The following is a 12,811-nucleotide window of genomic DNA, read 5'->3' as shown; positions in this document are numbered from 1 at the left end:
TATTAACTAGGAAAAAGAAATCAGAGAATAATTCACAGGTTAAAGCAGGCAACATATATACACAAATGAGTTGGTTCCAAAAGGAGCCAGAGATGTAATCTCTCAGCACTGAATGTCTTTTTGCGGCTAGCCCAGGTTGACCCTGGGATCTCTGCTTTTCGTTTCTTAGCTCCAGCCCTTGTAAGCATTCAAACAGCAAAGAGATGAAAAATCTTCATGTCAGCTATCTTTATTTCCTTCTTCCAGAAATCAAGCTGATGGGACATGTTTTCTTGCATGTAGCACCTTCATGGGTGTAAGAGGACCATTAAACCAGCCTTTGTGTTGTGATGTTCCACAATGGCCCATTTAGTCTTGATAGTTCTTCTGTAAGGGTGGGAGAACCACTACCACTTTTTCTGCCTTGGTACACAAGTTCAGATGAGACTTTTTCACAATTATAAAGCAAAACTTATATATTACCTTATAGCCTGGTATACAGACATTACAAGTAAGATTAACGGATGCAGCAACTTAGAAGCATTTTATAGAGTCTAAACACTTAACACATCCTTACAAGTCAAACACCTGTCTTAAACAATATTAACACATAGGTGAGCTGGTCTGGTTTCCGGCTATGAATTTGTCAGGGCTTATGCCTTCAGCCTTGGCAAGAGCTCGCACTTGGTTGACCAGCATCACAAGCAATCAAAAATGTAATGACTATTTCATTAAAATGCTGGTTGCCCATTAGTTTCACTTCTTCTCTTAGAAAACAGATCTGTCCGACATAGGAGGAAAGTAGATGAGAAAATAGGATGAAAAAAGAGGGTATATTTTCAACAAGGAAGAACTGCTTCATGATAACTGTGTATGTTGTATTGTTGCTCTTCCTGTCCTTGCATTCTACTTTGCCCTTTCTCTTCCCTCCTGTATCAGTGTTGTTTTTTTCCCCTTTCATTTTTGAGGTGACTGTGCTGTGGAGGAAATGGGTGGGCTGGGTTATTTATACCAGATACTATAAGAATTACTGTCTTTTTGCCTCTTTGCTTCCTGGCAGATGGCATCATATTGTTCTCTGTGGAGAACTGTTTTCATTGTAGGATGGGGGAAGAGAAGATACTGGTTATGACAGGAACTCACAATTTGGTCAGTCCCTTGACAAGCAGACACATACTCCGAAGTGATCACTAATTCCATGTACCTCACTTGCGACTGCCTATTTGAGGCCTGATTTTCAGAGGCGTTTAGACTCATTGCGCCCAATGACTGAAATGGTTGTTACTAATATCCAATAGTGATGGACTAGTGCTTCAGGTTGGGCACCGCCTGTGAGACTCTAGTGTTCCTACAGCATTATGGAGACAGAATATTTTGAGGCCTAGATTTCTCAGTGCATGTTTGTCATTATTTGCAAACTGACAGGTTGTACCACAATTCAAAATAAGTAGTTGTAGGCATTTAGTTTGTTCCTTTTTTTGTTTTGAGGCGAACTGTATGTGTTCTGCTTTTATTTTCCTCCTTTTTGTTGTTTTTTTTTAGCCTAAAATCTTCCAAAATGTAGGAGATTGTACCTAGCAGTTCAAAATTTGCTAGGTAGGAGCCAGGGCCACTTCTCCTACCTTTGTTTCCCTTGCTTCCCCACAGTACATCACAACTTTCCTGCTTTCATTAGCCTGGCTACAGGCTTGTATCCATATCAGCAGGCAAACCTTCTCCAGATAGACTGTAGGTGATTTGGGGCTCTCTAATATTAGATGAAAGTTAAATACAAGAGTCAAAGTCTAACTTGAGGATCTTACACTATAGCAACCTCCAGGGTAGTTCTTCATATAGACGCTGTTCAGCTGAAGTAGGGACCCCTGGCAAGACCCAGGAGCACTCAGGAAATGGTGTGCACTGCCTTTCTCCTCGGCAAAGAGACGCATCCATGGAATGGTTGGGCCTTTTGACTCTATCAACATCGTACAAGAGGTTAAATTATAAAACAGCTCTAAAAGACACATTATATTTGAGGTCATTTGGGTGTCATTTCAAGACTTCCTGAAATAAGCTAACTCTGGGAACTTACAAACCAATTCATGCTTATGGCAAAGGATAATTGAAATGATACATATATCATGCCTCAAAAATGATACCCACATAATCCTCCATTTTAATCCACCATTAAATCTTTATTTAGTGTATGTATACAATGGAATATTTCCAGATACTTTACTTCTGATGTAACACATGGTATAGATACTATTGTTGGTTTGGGTGTTAATTGAAATCATTATTTTTAATTAAAATTTTAAATAACTGTTTATTGTCAGTTTTGCAAAACTATAGCATCATTTTTCAAGTTCAGTTATTTTAAAAATAAAATAGAACAAAAATATATAATACCCTTTAAAATTGTAAAGAGAAATGTGAAGATAGAAAATGTCCTAATTCCATAATTATTAGATTGGAAGTCGTTTTTCTCTAAATCCTACATGAACAGAAGCATTCCAACTTCATCTCAATATTGTATAATCATTGTGAACATCTACTGTAAAGATGTATGTGACCAAGAACAAATGGCATTGCTTATTATGTAGAACCTGCTTAGTGCTTTTAATGTGCACTTCACAAGCTATTGTAATGGTTATATTGTTTCAGAGAATAGTATGACATTATTTAAATTAGGGATCTTTGATATGATACATTTTGTCAATTTATTGTATGCAGCTGTTAATAAATGTGTTCCTTTTATGCAAATATACCCTTGTTGGCATGTGTGAATCTAACTGGAGAAATGCTATATTATCTAGAGGCAATTTAAGTAGTCAGCAAAAAGAGCTGCCAGCTGGTACACTTCTGCTGATTAAAGGTGATTTATTAAACTGTGCCTCACATGTTACACCATGTCATGAAAACACTACTGTAAACTACAACGTCTTTTCTGTTTCCTCACCCTCTGAGAAGGTGACATTCTGAGGTAACCCACAAGTAGTTAATTCCAGGTATCAGGTCAAATTCAGAGGCGATGTAAGAGTAGTGCAAATTACACATCAGAGGCCCTAGCCTTCCACCCCAGGAGACTTTTACATCCCTGAAATGCAGGGCTTTTATTATTATTATTATTATTATTATTTAGGTGCCCAAAGATACAGATAGGTGCCAAATAGGATTTATAAAAGCATCTAAGTTCCTTATTCCCAAATAAATCAGTGGGGAGTAATTTAGAAGACAAAGCTCCAGTTTCAAAAGTGGCCCAGATCTTCCAAGGTACATAAACACCTAACTCACATTGAAATCAATAGGAGTTAAGGCAGTATTTCTCAAACCGGGGCCGCTGCTTGTGTAGGAAAAGCCCCTGGCGGGCCGGGCGGGTTTGTTTACCTGCCCCGTCCCCAGGTCCGTCCGATTGCGGCTTCCACTGGCCAGCAGCGGTGAACCGTGGCCAGTAGGAGCCGCAATCGGCCAGACCTGCGGATGGGGCAGGTAAACAAACCGGCCCGGCCCGGCCCGCCAGGGGCTTCCCTACACAAGCAGCGGCCCCGGTTTGAGAAACACTGAGTTAAAGGCTACTTCCACAAAGAAATGTAGGCATTACAATGCAAGGCAATACCTAACCTCTAGGAGCCCTGACACTTAATAGAATTCTCAGCCCCAGTTAGGTGCCATACTCCTCATATAATCTATGGGAATAGTTAGGTGCTTAAGGGCTGGTCCACACTAAGCCCCCAGTTCGAACTAAGATATGCAACTAAGATACGTGAATAACATAGCTGAAGTCGAAGTATCTTAGTTCAAACTTAAAGGTACTTACCGCGGGTCCACACGCGGCAGGCAGGCTCCCCTGTCAACTCCGCCTACTCCTCTCGCGGAGCAGGATTACCGGCATCAACGGCGAGCACTTCCGGGATCGATTTATCGCATCTAGACAAGACGCGATAAATCGATCCCAGAAGATCGATTGCTTGCCGCCGAACCAGTGGGTAAGTATAGACGTACCCTACGAAGAGGATTCAGAAGCCAGCAAGTTGAGTGGGAAGCCACCTAAGCCAGCCAGGAGTGAGATGAAGAGAAAAGGGCCCAGAAGCACAATGGTCCTTTGGTGCCTAACTCAATCTGGTCCCCAGGTACCAGGCTGACAGGTCAGAGATAGGCACCTCCCTCTGCTCAGGATTCTCAGCCATTAACTCCCTCCTGAAGTTAGGCACCTAACCCAGATCAGCCTTTTCTCACCAAAAAACAGAGAGACACAAACAGACCCCTTCACTCCCTCAGAACAGCACTCACCTGGGAGAGACAGATTCACAACCCCACTTTGGATCAGGGACTTGAACCCACATCCCTGATGAGTACCCTAGCCAGCAGGCTGCTGGCTATTCTGGAGATGAATGCACACAGAACTCCTCTCCACTCTCTCTTTTGTGTGAGGCCTGATCCCGATCCCTCTGAGAATGCCTAAGAAAACAGGATCCACAGGTGAAATAGACAGGGGAATGCTTAGCATGAGAACCCTGCTTCAGTGCCACCAGATTGCATTAGTGCTTGAAGTAGTTCATTAGCTGCAGAACAGTGCAGTGCTTTGGCATCTTTATGCATGCCTACCAGAGAAAAAGGAGGTGCTTAGGGGTTACGCAACAGCTAAGCAGTGCCTTTGCGAATGTCAGAGGCACTTACATAGGGTGACCAGATGTCCCGATTTTATAGGAACAGTCCTGATTTGGGTTTTTTTTCTTATATAGGCTCCTATTACCCCCAACCCCCATCCCGATTTTTCACATTTGCTGTCTGGTCACCCTACACTTACATGTTGAACTTGGGTGCCTAAGGACATTTGTGGATCTGGGCCTTTGATGCCTAAGTCACTGAAAATCAGTTGCAATTGGGCTATTAACTACCTAAATCATTTTTGAAAATGGAACTTAGCCATCTAAGGACTTATCTACATCGCAAGTTACTGCACAGCAAGCCGGGGTGAATCTGCAGTGCACCAGCTTGCCACCACTAACTCTCCACACAGACTGTAGCAGTGACCACACGGGAGGTTAGTGCTTGGCAAGCTGGTGCACTGTAGATTCACACCCCAGCTTGTCATGCCATGTAGCTAACTCACCATGTAGACAAGCCCTAAGGCAATTAGGTTTTGCTGCACTTTGTAAAGCAATGCCTAAGTACCTTTAAAAATCTGGGCCTGGTACCCCAAGCAAGGGCCTGATCCAAAGCCTATAGAAGTCAATGGGAGTCTTTCCATGGGCTTTGAATCAATTCCCAATTCCCAATAATAAAGTTCCCATCTTTTTATTATTCACTATTAAAAATTGTCATACCTTTCATGCATTAGGATATCTCTTTGGAAGTAAGTGAAATAACTTGAAAACAGAAATATATATATTCAACTGCACAACTATAATAAAGAGCCAGCCTTTTGTTAAACTGTATTACATAACTTTTGTCTACAGACAGATTCTGTTGAGGCTGATAATAAGATGCATGGTACAGTTTTCCACTAGGAATGTGAATGTAAATGAAGTGCTAAATGATTAATTTTACCATTCTGATTACACATCAGAAATAACATCCTTTATCTGGGCTGCTAATGCCAAAACTATTACTTATGCAACAGGAAGGGTTGGAGGGAAATGAAGGAAATTCAGTATAACTACTGTATCATTCATTAGCATATACAGACAAGGTATTCTTTTGTATGAGCGTGTTGCACTATTTTACAGGTGCTGTTAAAATATTTTATGAAAGCCTATATCATGCAAGGCATTTTTAGAAGTTCTTTGAGTCTTTCCATATTTTTCTTTGGATCATCAATTACTTTTTTCTTGAAAACAGATTGAAAGGGGTTTGGGACTTGATATTGGCTAAAAGTTAAGGACCTGCTCCAGTAAAGCCCTTGCTTAGCTTTAAACATGAGTCTCTTTGAATTCATGAAACTACTCACATGCTTAAAGTGAAGCACACGTTTAAGTGTTTTGCTGGAGTGGGGCCTAAATCAGCAGTATATGGGGAAAGTATGAATGCAGTGTGTTCACTTCTCTACAGCATGTCACTTACTCCCAATGGTTTACTCTAATTTCACATAAATAAATAACAATTCTCCTCAACTTTCCAACTCCCTTCAACATTTCCAATTCCAGCTTGCCCCAGGCCTTCAATCCACCTCATAATCAGCTCTTCATTCATTACAAATGCAGAATACTGGATGGAGTTGAAGCCAGCAAGCTTTGCTCTTTTTCCCAAGTCACCAGACTTTTCTGTCCAGAACCAGATGTTCTTCACAAGTGATCACACCCAGGCTGCAGAATCTCTAGGCAGAATGCCACAGCAAGCCTTTTCTTCTCTGAAATCCAGATTCTCTTGCTCTAAGTATTGTCACATCCCAAGCACGACAGATGACTATTACACAATGGAAGTCCTGTCAGTTCTATATTTTTGACAATCCATTGAAAGAACATACTTTTTTATTATCTCATGGTTTTGTGTGCAGCTGCATCATAGAGACAGTTCCAGGGCAAAGGGCAAATTCCTTTTCATGTCACACATTTTGAATCTGTCCCAAACGAGCTGCATTGCTCCCTGCTCATGTTCTCAGAGTGGGTAAAAATAACCATCCCAAATAATTTCTCCCATGTAAAGAGAGCAACTGTTGTTATCTACATTAGGAAGCCCAAGACTTAAAGCATTGTTCACTGCCTGCTCAGGAGACTATATGGCAGGATTAAATAACATCGTGGGTAAAATATCTGTCTTCTATCTATGTTAGTTCTTCCACTGTTATTACCACCAGTGGAGCTGCAATGGTGGGAGATATAGGGAAAAATGCCAGTGTAGGTAACTCCTTATATCAAGGTTGGTTATTTCCTTCTTGTTTATTATCTCCAGGAACAAGGGGCCTGCCGGCAAAATTATGCTCTCAGTGACACCTATCCAACTGAATTGTTTTGGTAGATTTGTCTTGGTGTAACTGGTTAGAATTTAGTAAACAGTCTGTGGATGATGCACAAGATTGGACAAAATCCAGCTCTCTCTCTCTTAACTAGGGTGACCAGATAGCAAATGTGAAAAATTGGGACGGGGGTGGGGGGTAATAGGAGCTTATATAAGAAAAAGACCCAAAAATCGGGACTGTCCCTAAAAAATCGGGACATCTGGTCACCCTACTTTTAACCATGTTGGCTCCCCAGGGCTAACAGGAGTAACACACAGTAGAAATGTGTTTAGTCACTGAAGTTAGCAGATATTACTGTGAATACATACATAGGAAGCAAATCTGTTGAGTAAGAAGGCACCATTGTTATGTTGCCACTTTTCAGAATAGACCACATTTTAAGGCATCTTGTTGCTTTGGCTTTCTTTTCATCTGCAGCCACAGCAAATGCTTTTGAAGATCACAAACCAGGAACGTTGCCAACTGCTACTAAGGTTGTTGCATGGTTTCAGAATTATGTTCTTGGGTATATCAGCTGGTACTTAAAATATTTCATAAAAAATAATATAATAAAAATGACCAGTAAAGCAAATAACTACTGCATTGATTTGTCCATTGCGCACTCTTGACAGTTAATCTCTGTATTACACACATGCATGCGCACACACACACAAAGCTGGAAAGCTGAAAACCTCCAAAATGAAAAGAAATTCTTACGAAGAATCTAAACTACTAGAAACCTCTCCTAATGCCAGCAATAAACATAATTATTGTGTAATACTGCCAGCTTCTTCTCTCCTTACACCCTTACCAGCCAACAAAAAGAGGAAATTATTAAAATCTAAAAGCACCGCACAATTATTAAAATCTAAAAGAACCCTGCCCTACTCCAAAAGGAGGCTTGATCCCAAAAAGGAGGACATGCCAGAGATTCTTTGAGTTGCACTAGATACTTTGCCATTGCTATAGATTTTACGTGGAAGGTGCTTAGATAATATAGAGATAGATAGATACATAATATCAGTTTTACATTGACCTAAAAAGAATTTGTTGAAAAACATTAATAAAACATCTCTCCCGGGTTTATGCATTTAGAGACATCTGCTATGCTGCTAACCTGTGCTTTTCCTAGATGAAGATAACCTTGAAATGGTCAATATCAGCCATAGACAAAGACTATTACCATGGGTCCCTCTCCTTGCATTTACTAACATCTCAGCATTTTTTATTTCTTTTCTGACTTCATCAGAACCCTTCAGAAAATCAGAAGTTCCTTCATGTAGCTTATGCTACCATAAGTGGTCATTTCTTCTACTTCATCTTCTTCCGTTGACCTTGTCAGCTTATTAAAGTTCTAATACCCTATAATTTCTATAGGTTTACTTTAGTATGCCTCAGAAAGAGCAAATGAAGTTGTCTCTTCCTATACCTTCAGGTGACTAATTCTTTGCTGTGCTTCATTAAAAGTGCCAATGTGTTGAGGTTTATTCCCAGGATCCATCAATTTCATCCCCTTTCACACACCATACAGAACTGATTTCTAAGCCTAGCATAACAAAATGAAGTGCTAAGAGGTGAGGGGAGCCAGCCTGGGACAAGAGGGTGTCAATTAATCATATATTTAAATAAAATCTCTACAGCTTGAATGATATGCTCACAGCACATTTCCACCCCTGTACACATGTACACCACAAGGTCTCTGCATCACTTCACTGGTGTGGGAAAGAAAATAAAAGCCCATGACCTAAACAGTTTACAGTCGAAAGCCCCACTACTGCAAACACATATGCACAGAGTAACTTTATGTACATGCATAGTCCCACTGAATGGGACTATTCACATGTGGAAAGTTACTCACATGCATAAATATTTGCAGGATTAGCGCGTAAGTAGAGATATAATAAGCAGAAGGTAGAAAAAACAGATGCGGAAGGCTAGAGCAGTGAGCAACAAGGGCTGAAAGATCATGAGTTATCGTAGGGGTCTTGCACACATCTTGTATGTGTATTTAAAATAATATTCAAACATAAAAAAGCATTAACACAGAGCTGAGGTTGCTGAACTTCATTCATTAAAAAAAAATCTATTAAGTATACAGGGAACCTTGAATTAAGGAGCTTTATCAAATGTTAGAAACTGCTAAACATACACATATGGTAACATAAGGTGGGGAGAGACAGCTCAAGAAATCTTCATCCCTGCACAGTTGAGATGAGAAATGAAGGCACTGCCCCCAGCTCACACTGCCAATGGAGCTAGCCATCCCAACTGATCAGGGGAGGCAAAGTGAAAGTATAGCCATGGCTTGGCTCCCTGCCCCATCAGCACACAACAGTGGATTTGGCCAGCCCAGGTGGGGGCAGGGCACATTTTGCACCTTTCAAAGGGTGGCAGAAGCTGCTATTCCAGCAGGTGGTCTCCTGTGGAACCTTAGCCAGTGTTTCTCCCGTGGAACTGTACTACAACACAGATCCTTCCCCAGCCAGATAGCGGTAGGCTGAGTGCCACAATGTGGCCCTATATGCAGATGGTTTAGTCTAATTTTTCTTGGGATTTGGATTCTAACCCTGCAGCACTAAGATAATACAAAATTGTGGTTGTAGCAGATTTACAAAACCCAAGGTGAACTTCCAGAAAATTAAAATATCAAACAAACATGTTTAAAAAAAAAAAAGCCCTCAAGCTAATTAAAACACCTGTAATTGAAGCCATTTCAAAATGAAGCCACTGGAGAGTGAAATAAAAGGAAAATCTTGGAGAGTGAAATAAAAGGGAAAAAAAACTGTCTACCTGTGATTTCAAACTGCATCGTTTTCAGTTCGGCAGAGTTATTTTTGGAAAGCAATTTGACATATCCCTATTTTAAACTGGAGAAAAGTTCTTAGCTGCCAGTGTTGTGTGAAAGCAGATTAGGAAAAGGGAAGGGTTAAATAGGCAAGTCTCTATGTGTCACCAATTAAAAGGGAATAAAAAAGGGGAGGAGGAAAGGTGCAGAAAGACAAGTCTGTGTGTGTCACAACAGGAGGATCAGAAATGATTAGAGTCAAAATTACAAGTCTGTCTGTCATGATATATGACAGATTTAAAATAGAGTAGAAGTCAAATGACAGTGAGACTGAGCACGGAAAATTTTTACCAAAGTAGGAAAATAAATTTAAGCCTGACATAGAAACTGAGGGGGTAAGAGTTTATACGGATGCTGTATCACTTACTGTAGATGAGTGTAAATAATAATCTACAGGAGAACCAGACAAGTTAACAAGCCTCATGAACACTCATAATATTGCTACTTGCTAAATGAATCATTAAAATCGCTCCCAACCCCCATTCTCAGGCAATGGCCAACTAAATTGGGAAGAGGATCAGTTATTATTTCTGCAATATTCTGTACATCTGAAGAAAGACTAGTTCATCCACATCTGTGAATGATTATACAAATATATGGATTGTTCTATTAGGAGCATGGAAATAGTATGGTGATTGGTACAATATGAATAAAACACATAGATTGGAGATTAAAAGAGAGTCGAAGTTGTGTTCAGGAAGTTAACAGGCACAGTGCCTCTAGCATGGTTGGAATTGAGTCTCTCTTTATCGGTGTTTCATATCTGGCCTATTTCATGACACATTCATGTAATCTTTCAATTAGACCTCATGCTATGGTATAAAATATGATCAGCCTTGAAAATGATTTTGTGCAACAAATGTTTACAGAAGAGACAGGCCTAAACGACAAAATTTGCATTCAGATTTGAAGTTGCCACCTGTTGTAATATTTGGTGTTTTCCTTAAAGTCCAGTGGCAGGAATCAAGAGATTGCAAGAGAATCTCAGCTTTCGTTAAAAAAAAGGACAGCTTCCAGCCCTCATGAGTGCTGAGAAAGGCCTGAAAATGTGAAGTAAGGGAACCAAAAAACCAGAAGGCAAATAAAAGGAGCCCAACATTTATTATTTTTCAGACATGGTTTTTATACCAATCTCATAATTTTTGAAGTCTAGCTCATGATTTTTAAACTCTTAGAATTGGCAGTACTACAGACCCAGACATATCTAAAGTTTGGAGATGATCAGATCTATAATTTGTCTTGGATCATTAGAGAGATTGGAGCCAGCTGGTAAATATGGGGTCTGAACCCTGGTTCAGATTCTGAATCCAGAGATTTTCGCATCCAGGATTTTGGTTCAGGCCCATCTCTAATTTGGAGTAGTATACAAAATGAGAGTGAGCACAAAACACTGAAAAAACCCTTAAAAAATGCCACAGTGTCGCAGAAAGTTTGACAATTTACAACTTTGCATTAGCATTCCTATTGAGCTGCTAAATGCACTCTCTTGTATCTGATGCTTGTTAAGATGAGACAGTGAGGTTTTACTTCTGGAATTCATGAGAACAACTGGAACCAATGGTCATTTAGAATACCTGGAAGAGATTGCCCAAATCCTTGAGTCCATCTGAGCTGTGTGTGGCTGTGTGCCTCCCCAGTCCCCAAGGCAGAGAGGGACTGGTTCAGCCCTTAGCACAAATTAGAGCAGATTTCCAGCTGCTCTACTTTATGGTGATTTGTAATAGCCCCCTCCTGCCCCTGGTATTCCTCCTACACCGGGGCACTGAGAGGAGCTTTTAACTTTCAAGTTATAGCAATAAATACTGTGCATTCATATACAGTATGAAATTCAACAAATGCGCATGCAGTGGCTTCAGCATGCGTATTTCCAACACCTTGCACATAAGGAAATCCTTTAACAATGGAATCAAATCCAAACTAAACAGAGAGGAATTGTTTTGAGGGATGGCTCATTTCCTACTGCTGGCTCTTTACTGTTGATTATTTAAGCACTCATTTTACTTATAAATGGAAACTGAATCATAGGTTACCACACTGGAAAATTATTGGAAATCAGAGTCTGTCCAAGTCACAGACATGGCCATTTCCTCTCTGGACAGGAAGCCTACACTCAAATGGTCCTTTCGGGAGCTCTGAGTGATAAAAAGCCTGTTTCTATCCTCTTTCAGATGGACCTGCATAATGTTTTCATATGTCACTTAGAAAAAAAATGTCAGGATGTCCCTTTCCAAACACGGATGTGAAAGCAGGAAAAAGGAAAGGTGCCATATACATTTTCTGCTTGTCTAGACAGGGTAAAGTCTGTTTTCAGTATTGGAATAAGACAGGCCCTGTAGATTGAGCATATTATACACTATACCCTCCCCCTCTCTAATTTACTTTTATTTACTTATTTTGACTTATACACACAAGAAAGATAAGGGAGTGCAGCTCCATGGCTCTAAGCACCTTTGTCAATATATTAAAAAATAATGATTATCATGCACAACTCCCTCCATTTCATCTGCCTGCCCTAACCAACAATTGCCAGATAGAAAATAAACAATGAAAAATCCCTGCCAATCTCACCATCTCTGTCATTCTCTGCCCTCTCCAAAGGCCAGGGACATGCCTGAAAGACTGATGCAAGCTATTTTGAACCTAGGTGGGAGCTAGTTCCAGAAACAAGAGGCTCCCGTAGAGAATGCTCTGGGAGTGGGTCTCTCCCTTTCATACCAATGGGGCTCCAGCTTGAGTTACTCTTTTTCCCACAGCTCTGGCAGTGTCACACACACACACACACACACAGGTACCTCTTAGTTCTATGATAGATTCCCAGTAGGGGATGTTATAGTGTGATAGTATGCTTATGTATAGGATAATGCCTGGGTATTGAGATAACTCAACAGTCAGGAAGTGTTGGAGGAGAGAGGACAGTCTATATGGAGGAAGGAATAAAGCTTAAATGTCACATTGTCTTGGCTCTCTCTCTTTTTTTGCTTGAACACTGAACACCTAGGTAGGCAGTGTCCCAGGTCATCTAGGTCTTACATCATAACCAATACCTTAAATTCCACCTGGAAACCAGTAGG

Source organism: Trachemys scripta, chromosome 3 (genome assembly GCF_013100865.1).
Source record: "Trachemys scripta elegans isolate TJP31775 chromosome 3, CAS_Tse_1.0, whole genome shotgun sequence".
NCBI lineage: Eukaryota > Metazoa > Chordata > Testudines > Emydidae > Trachemys > Trachemys scripta.
Note: the sequence above shows the minus strand (reverse complement) of the source record.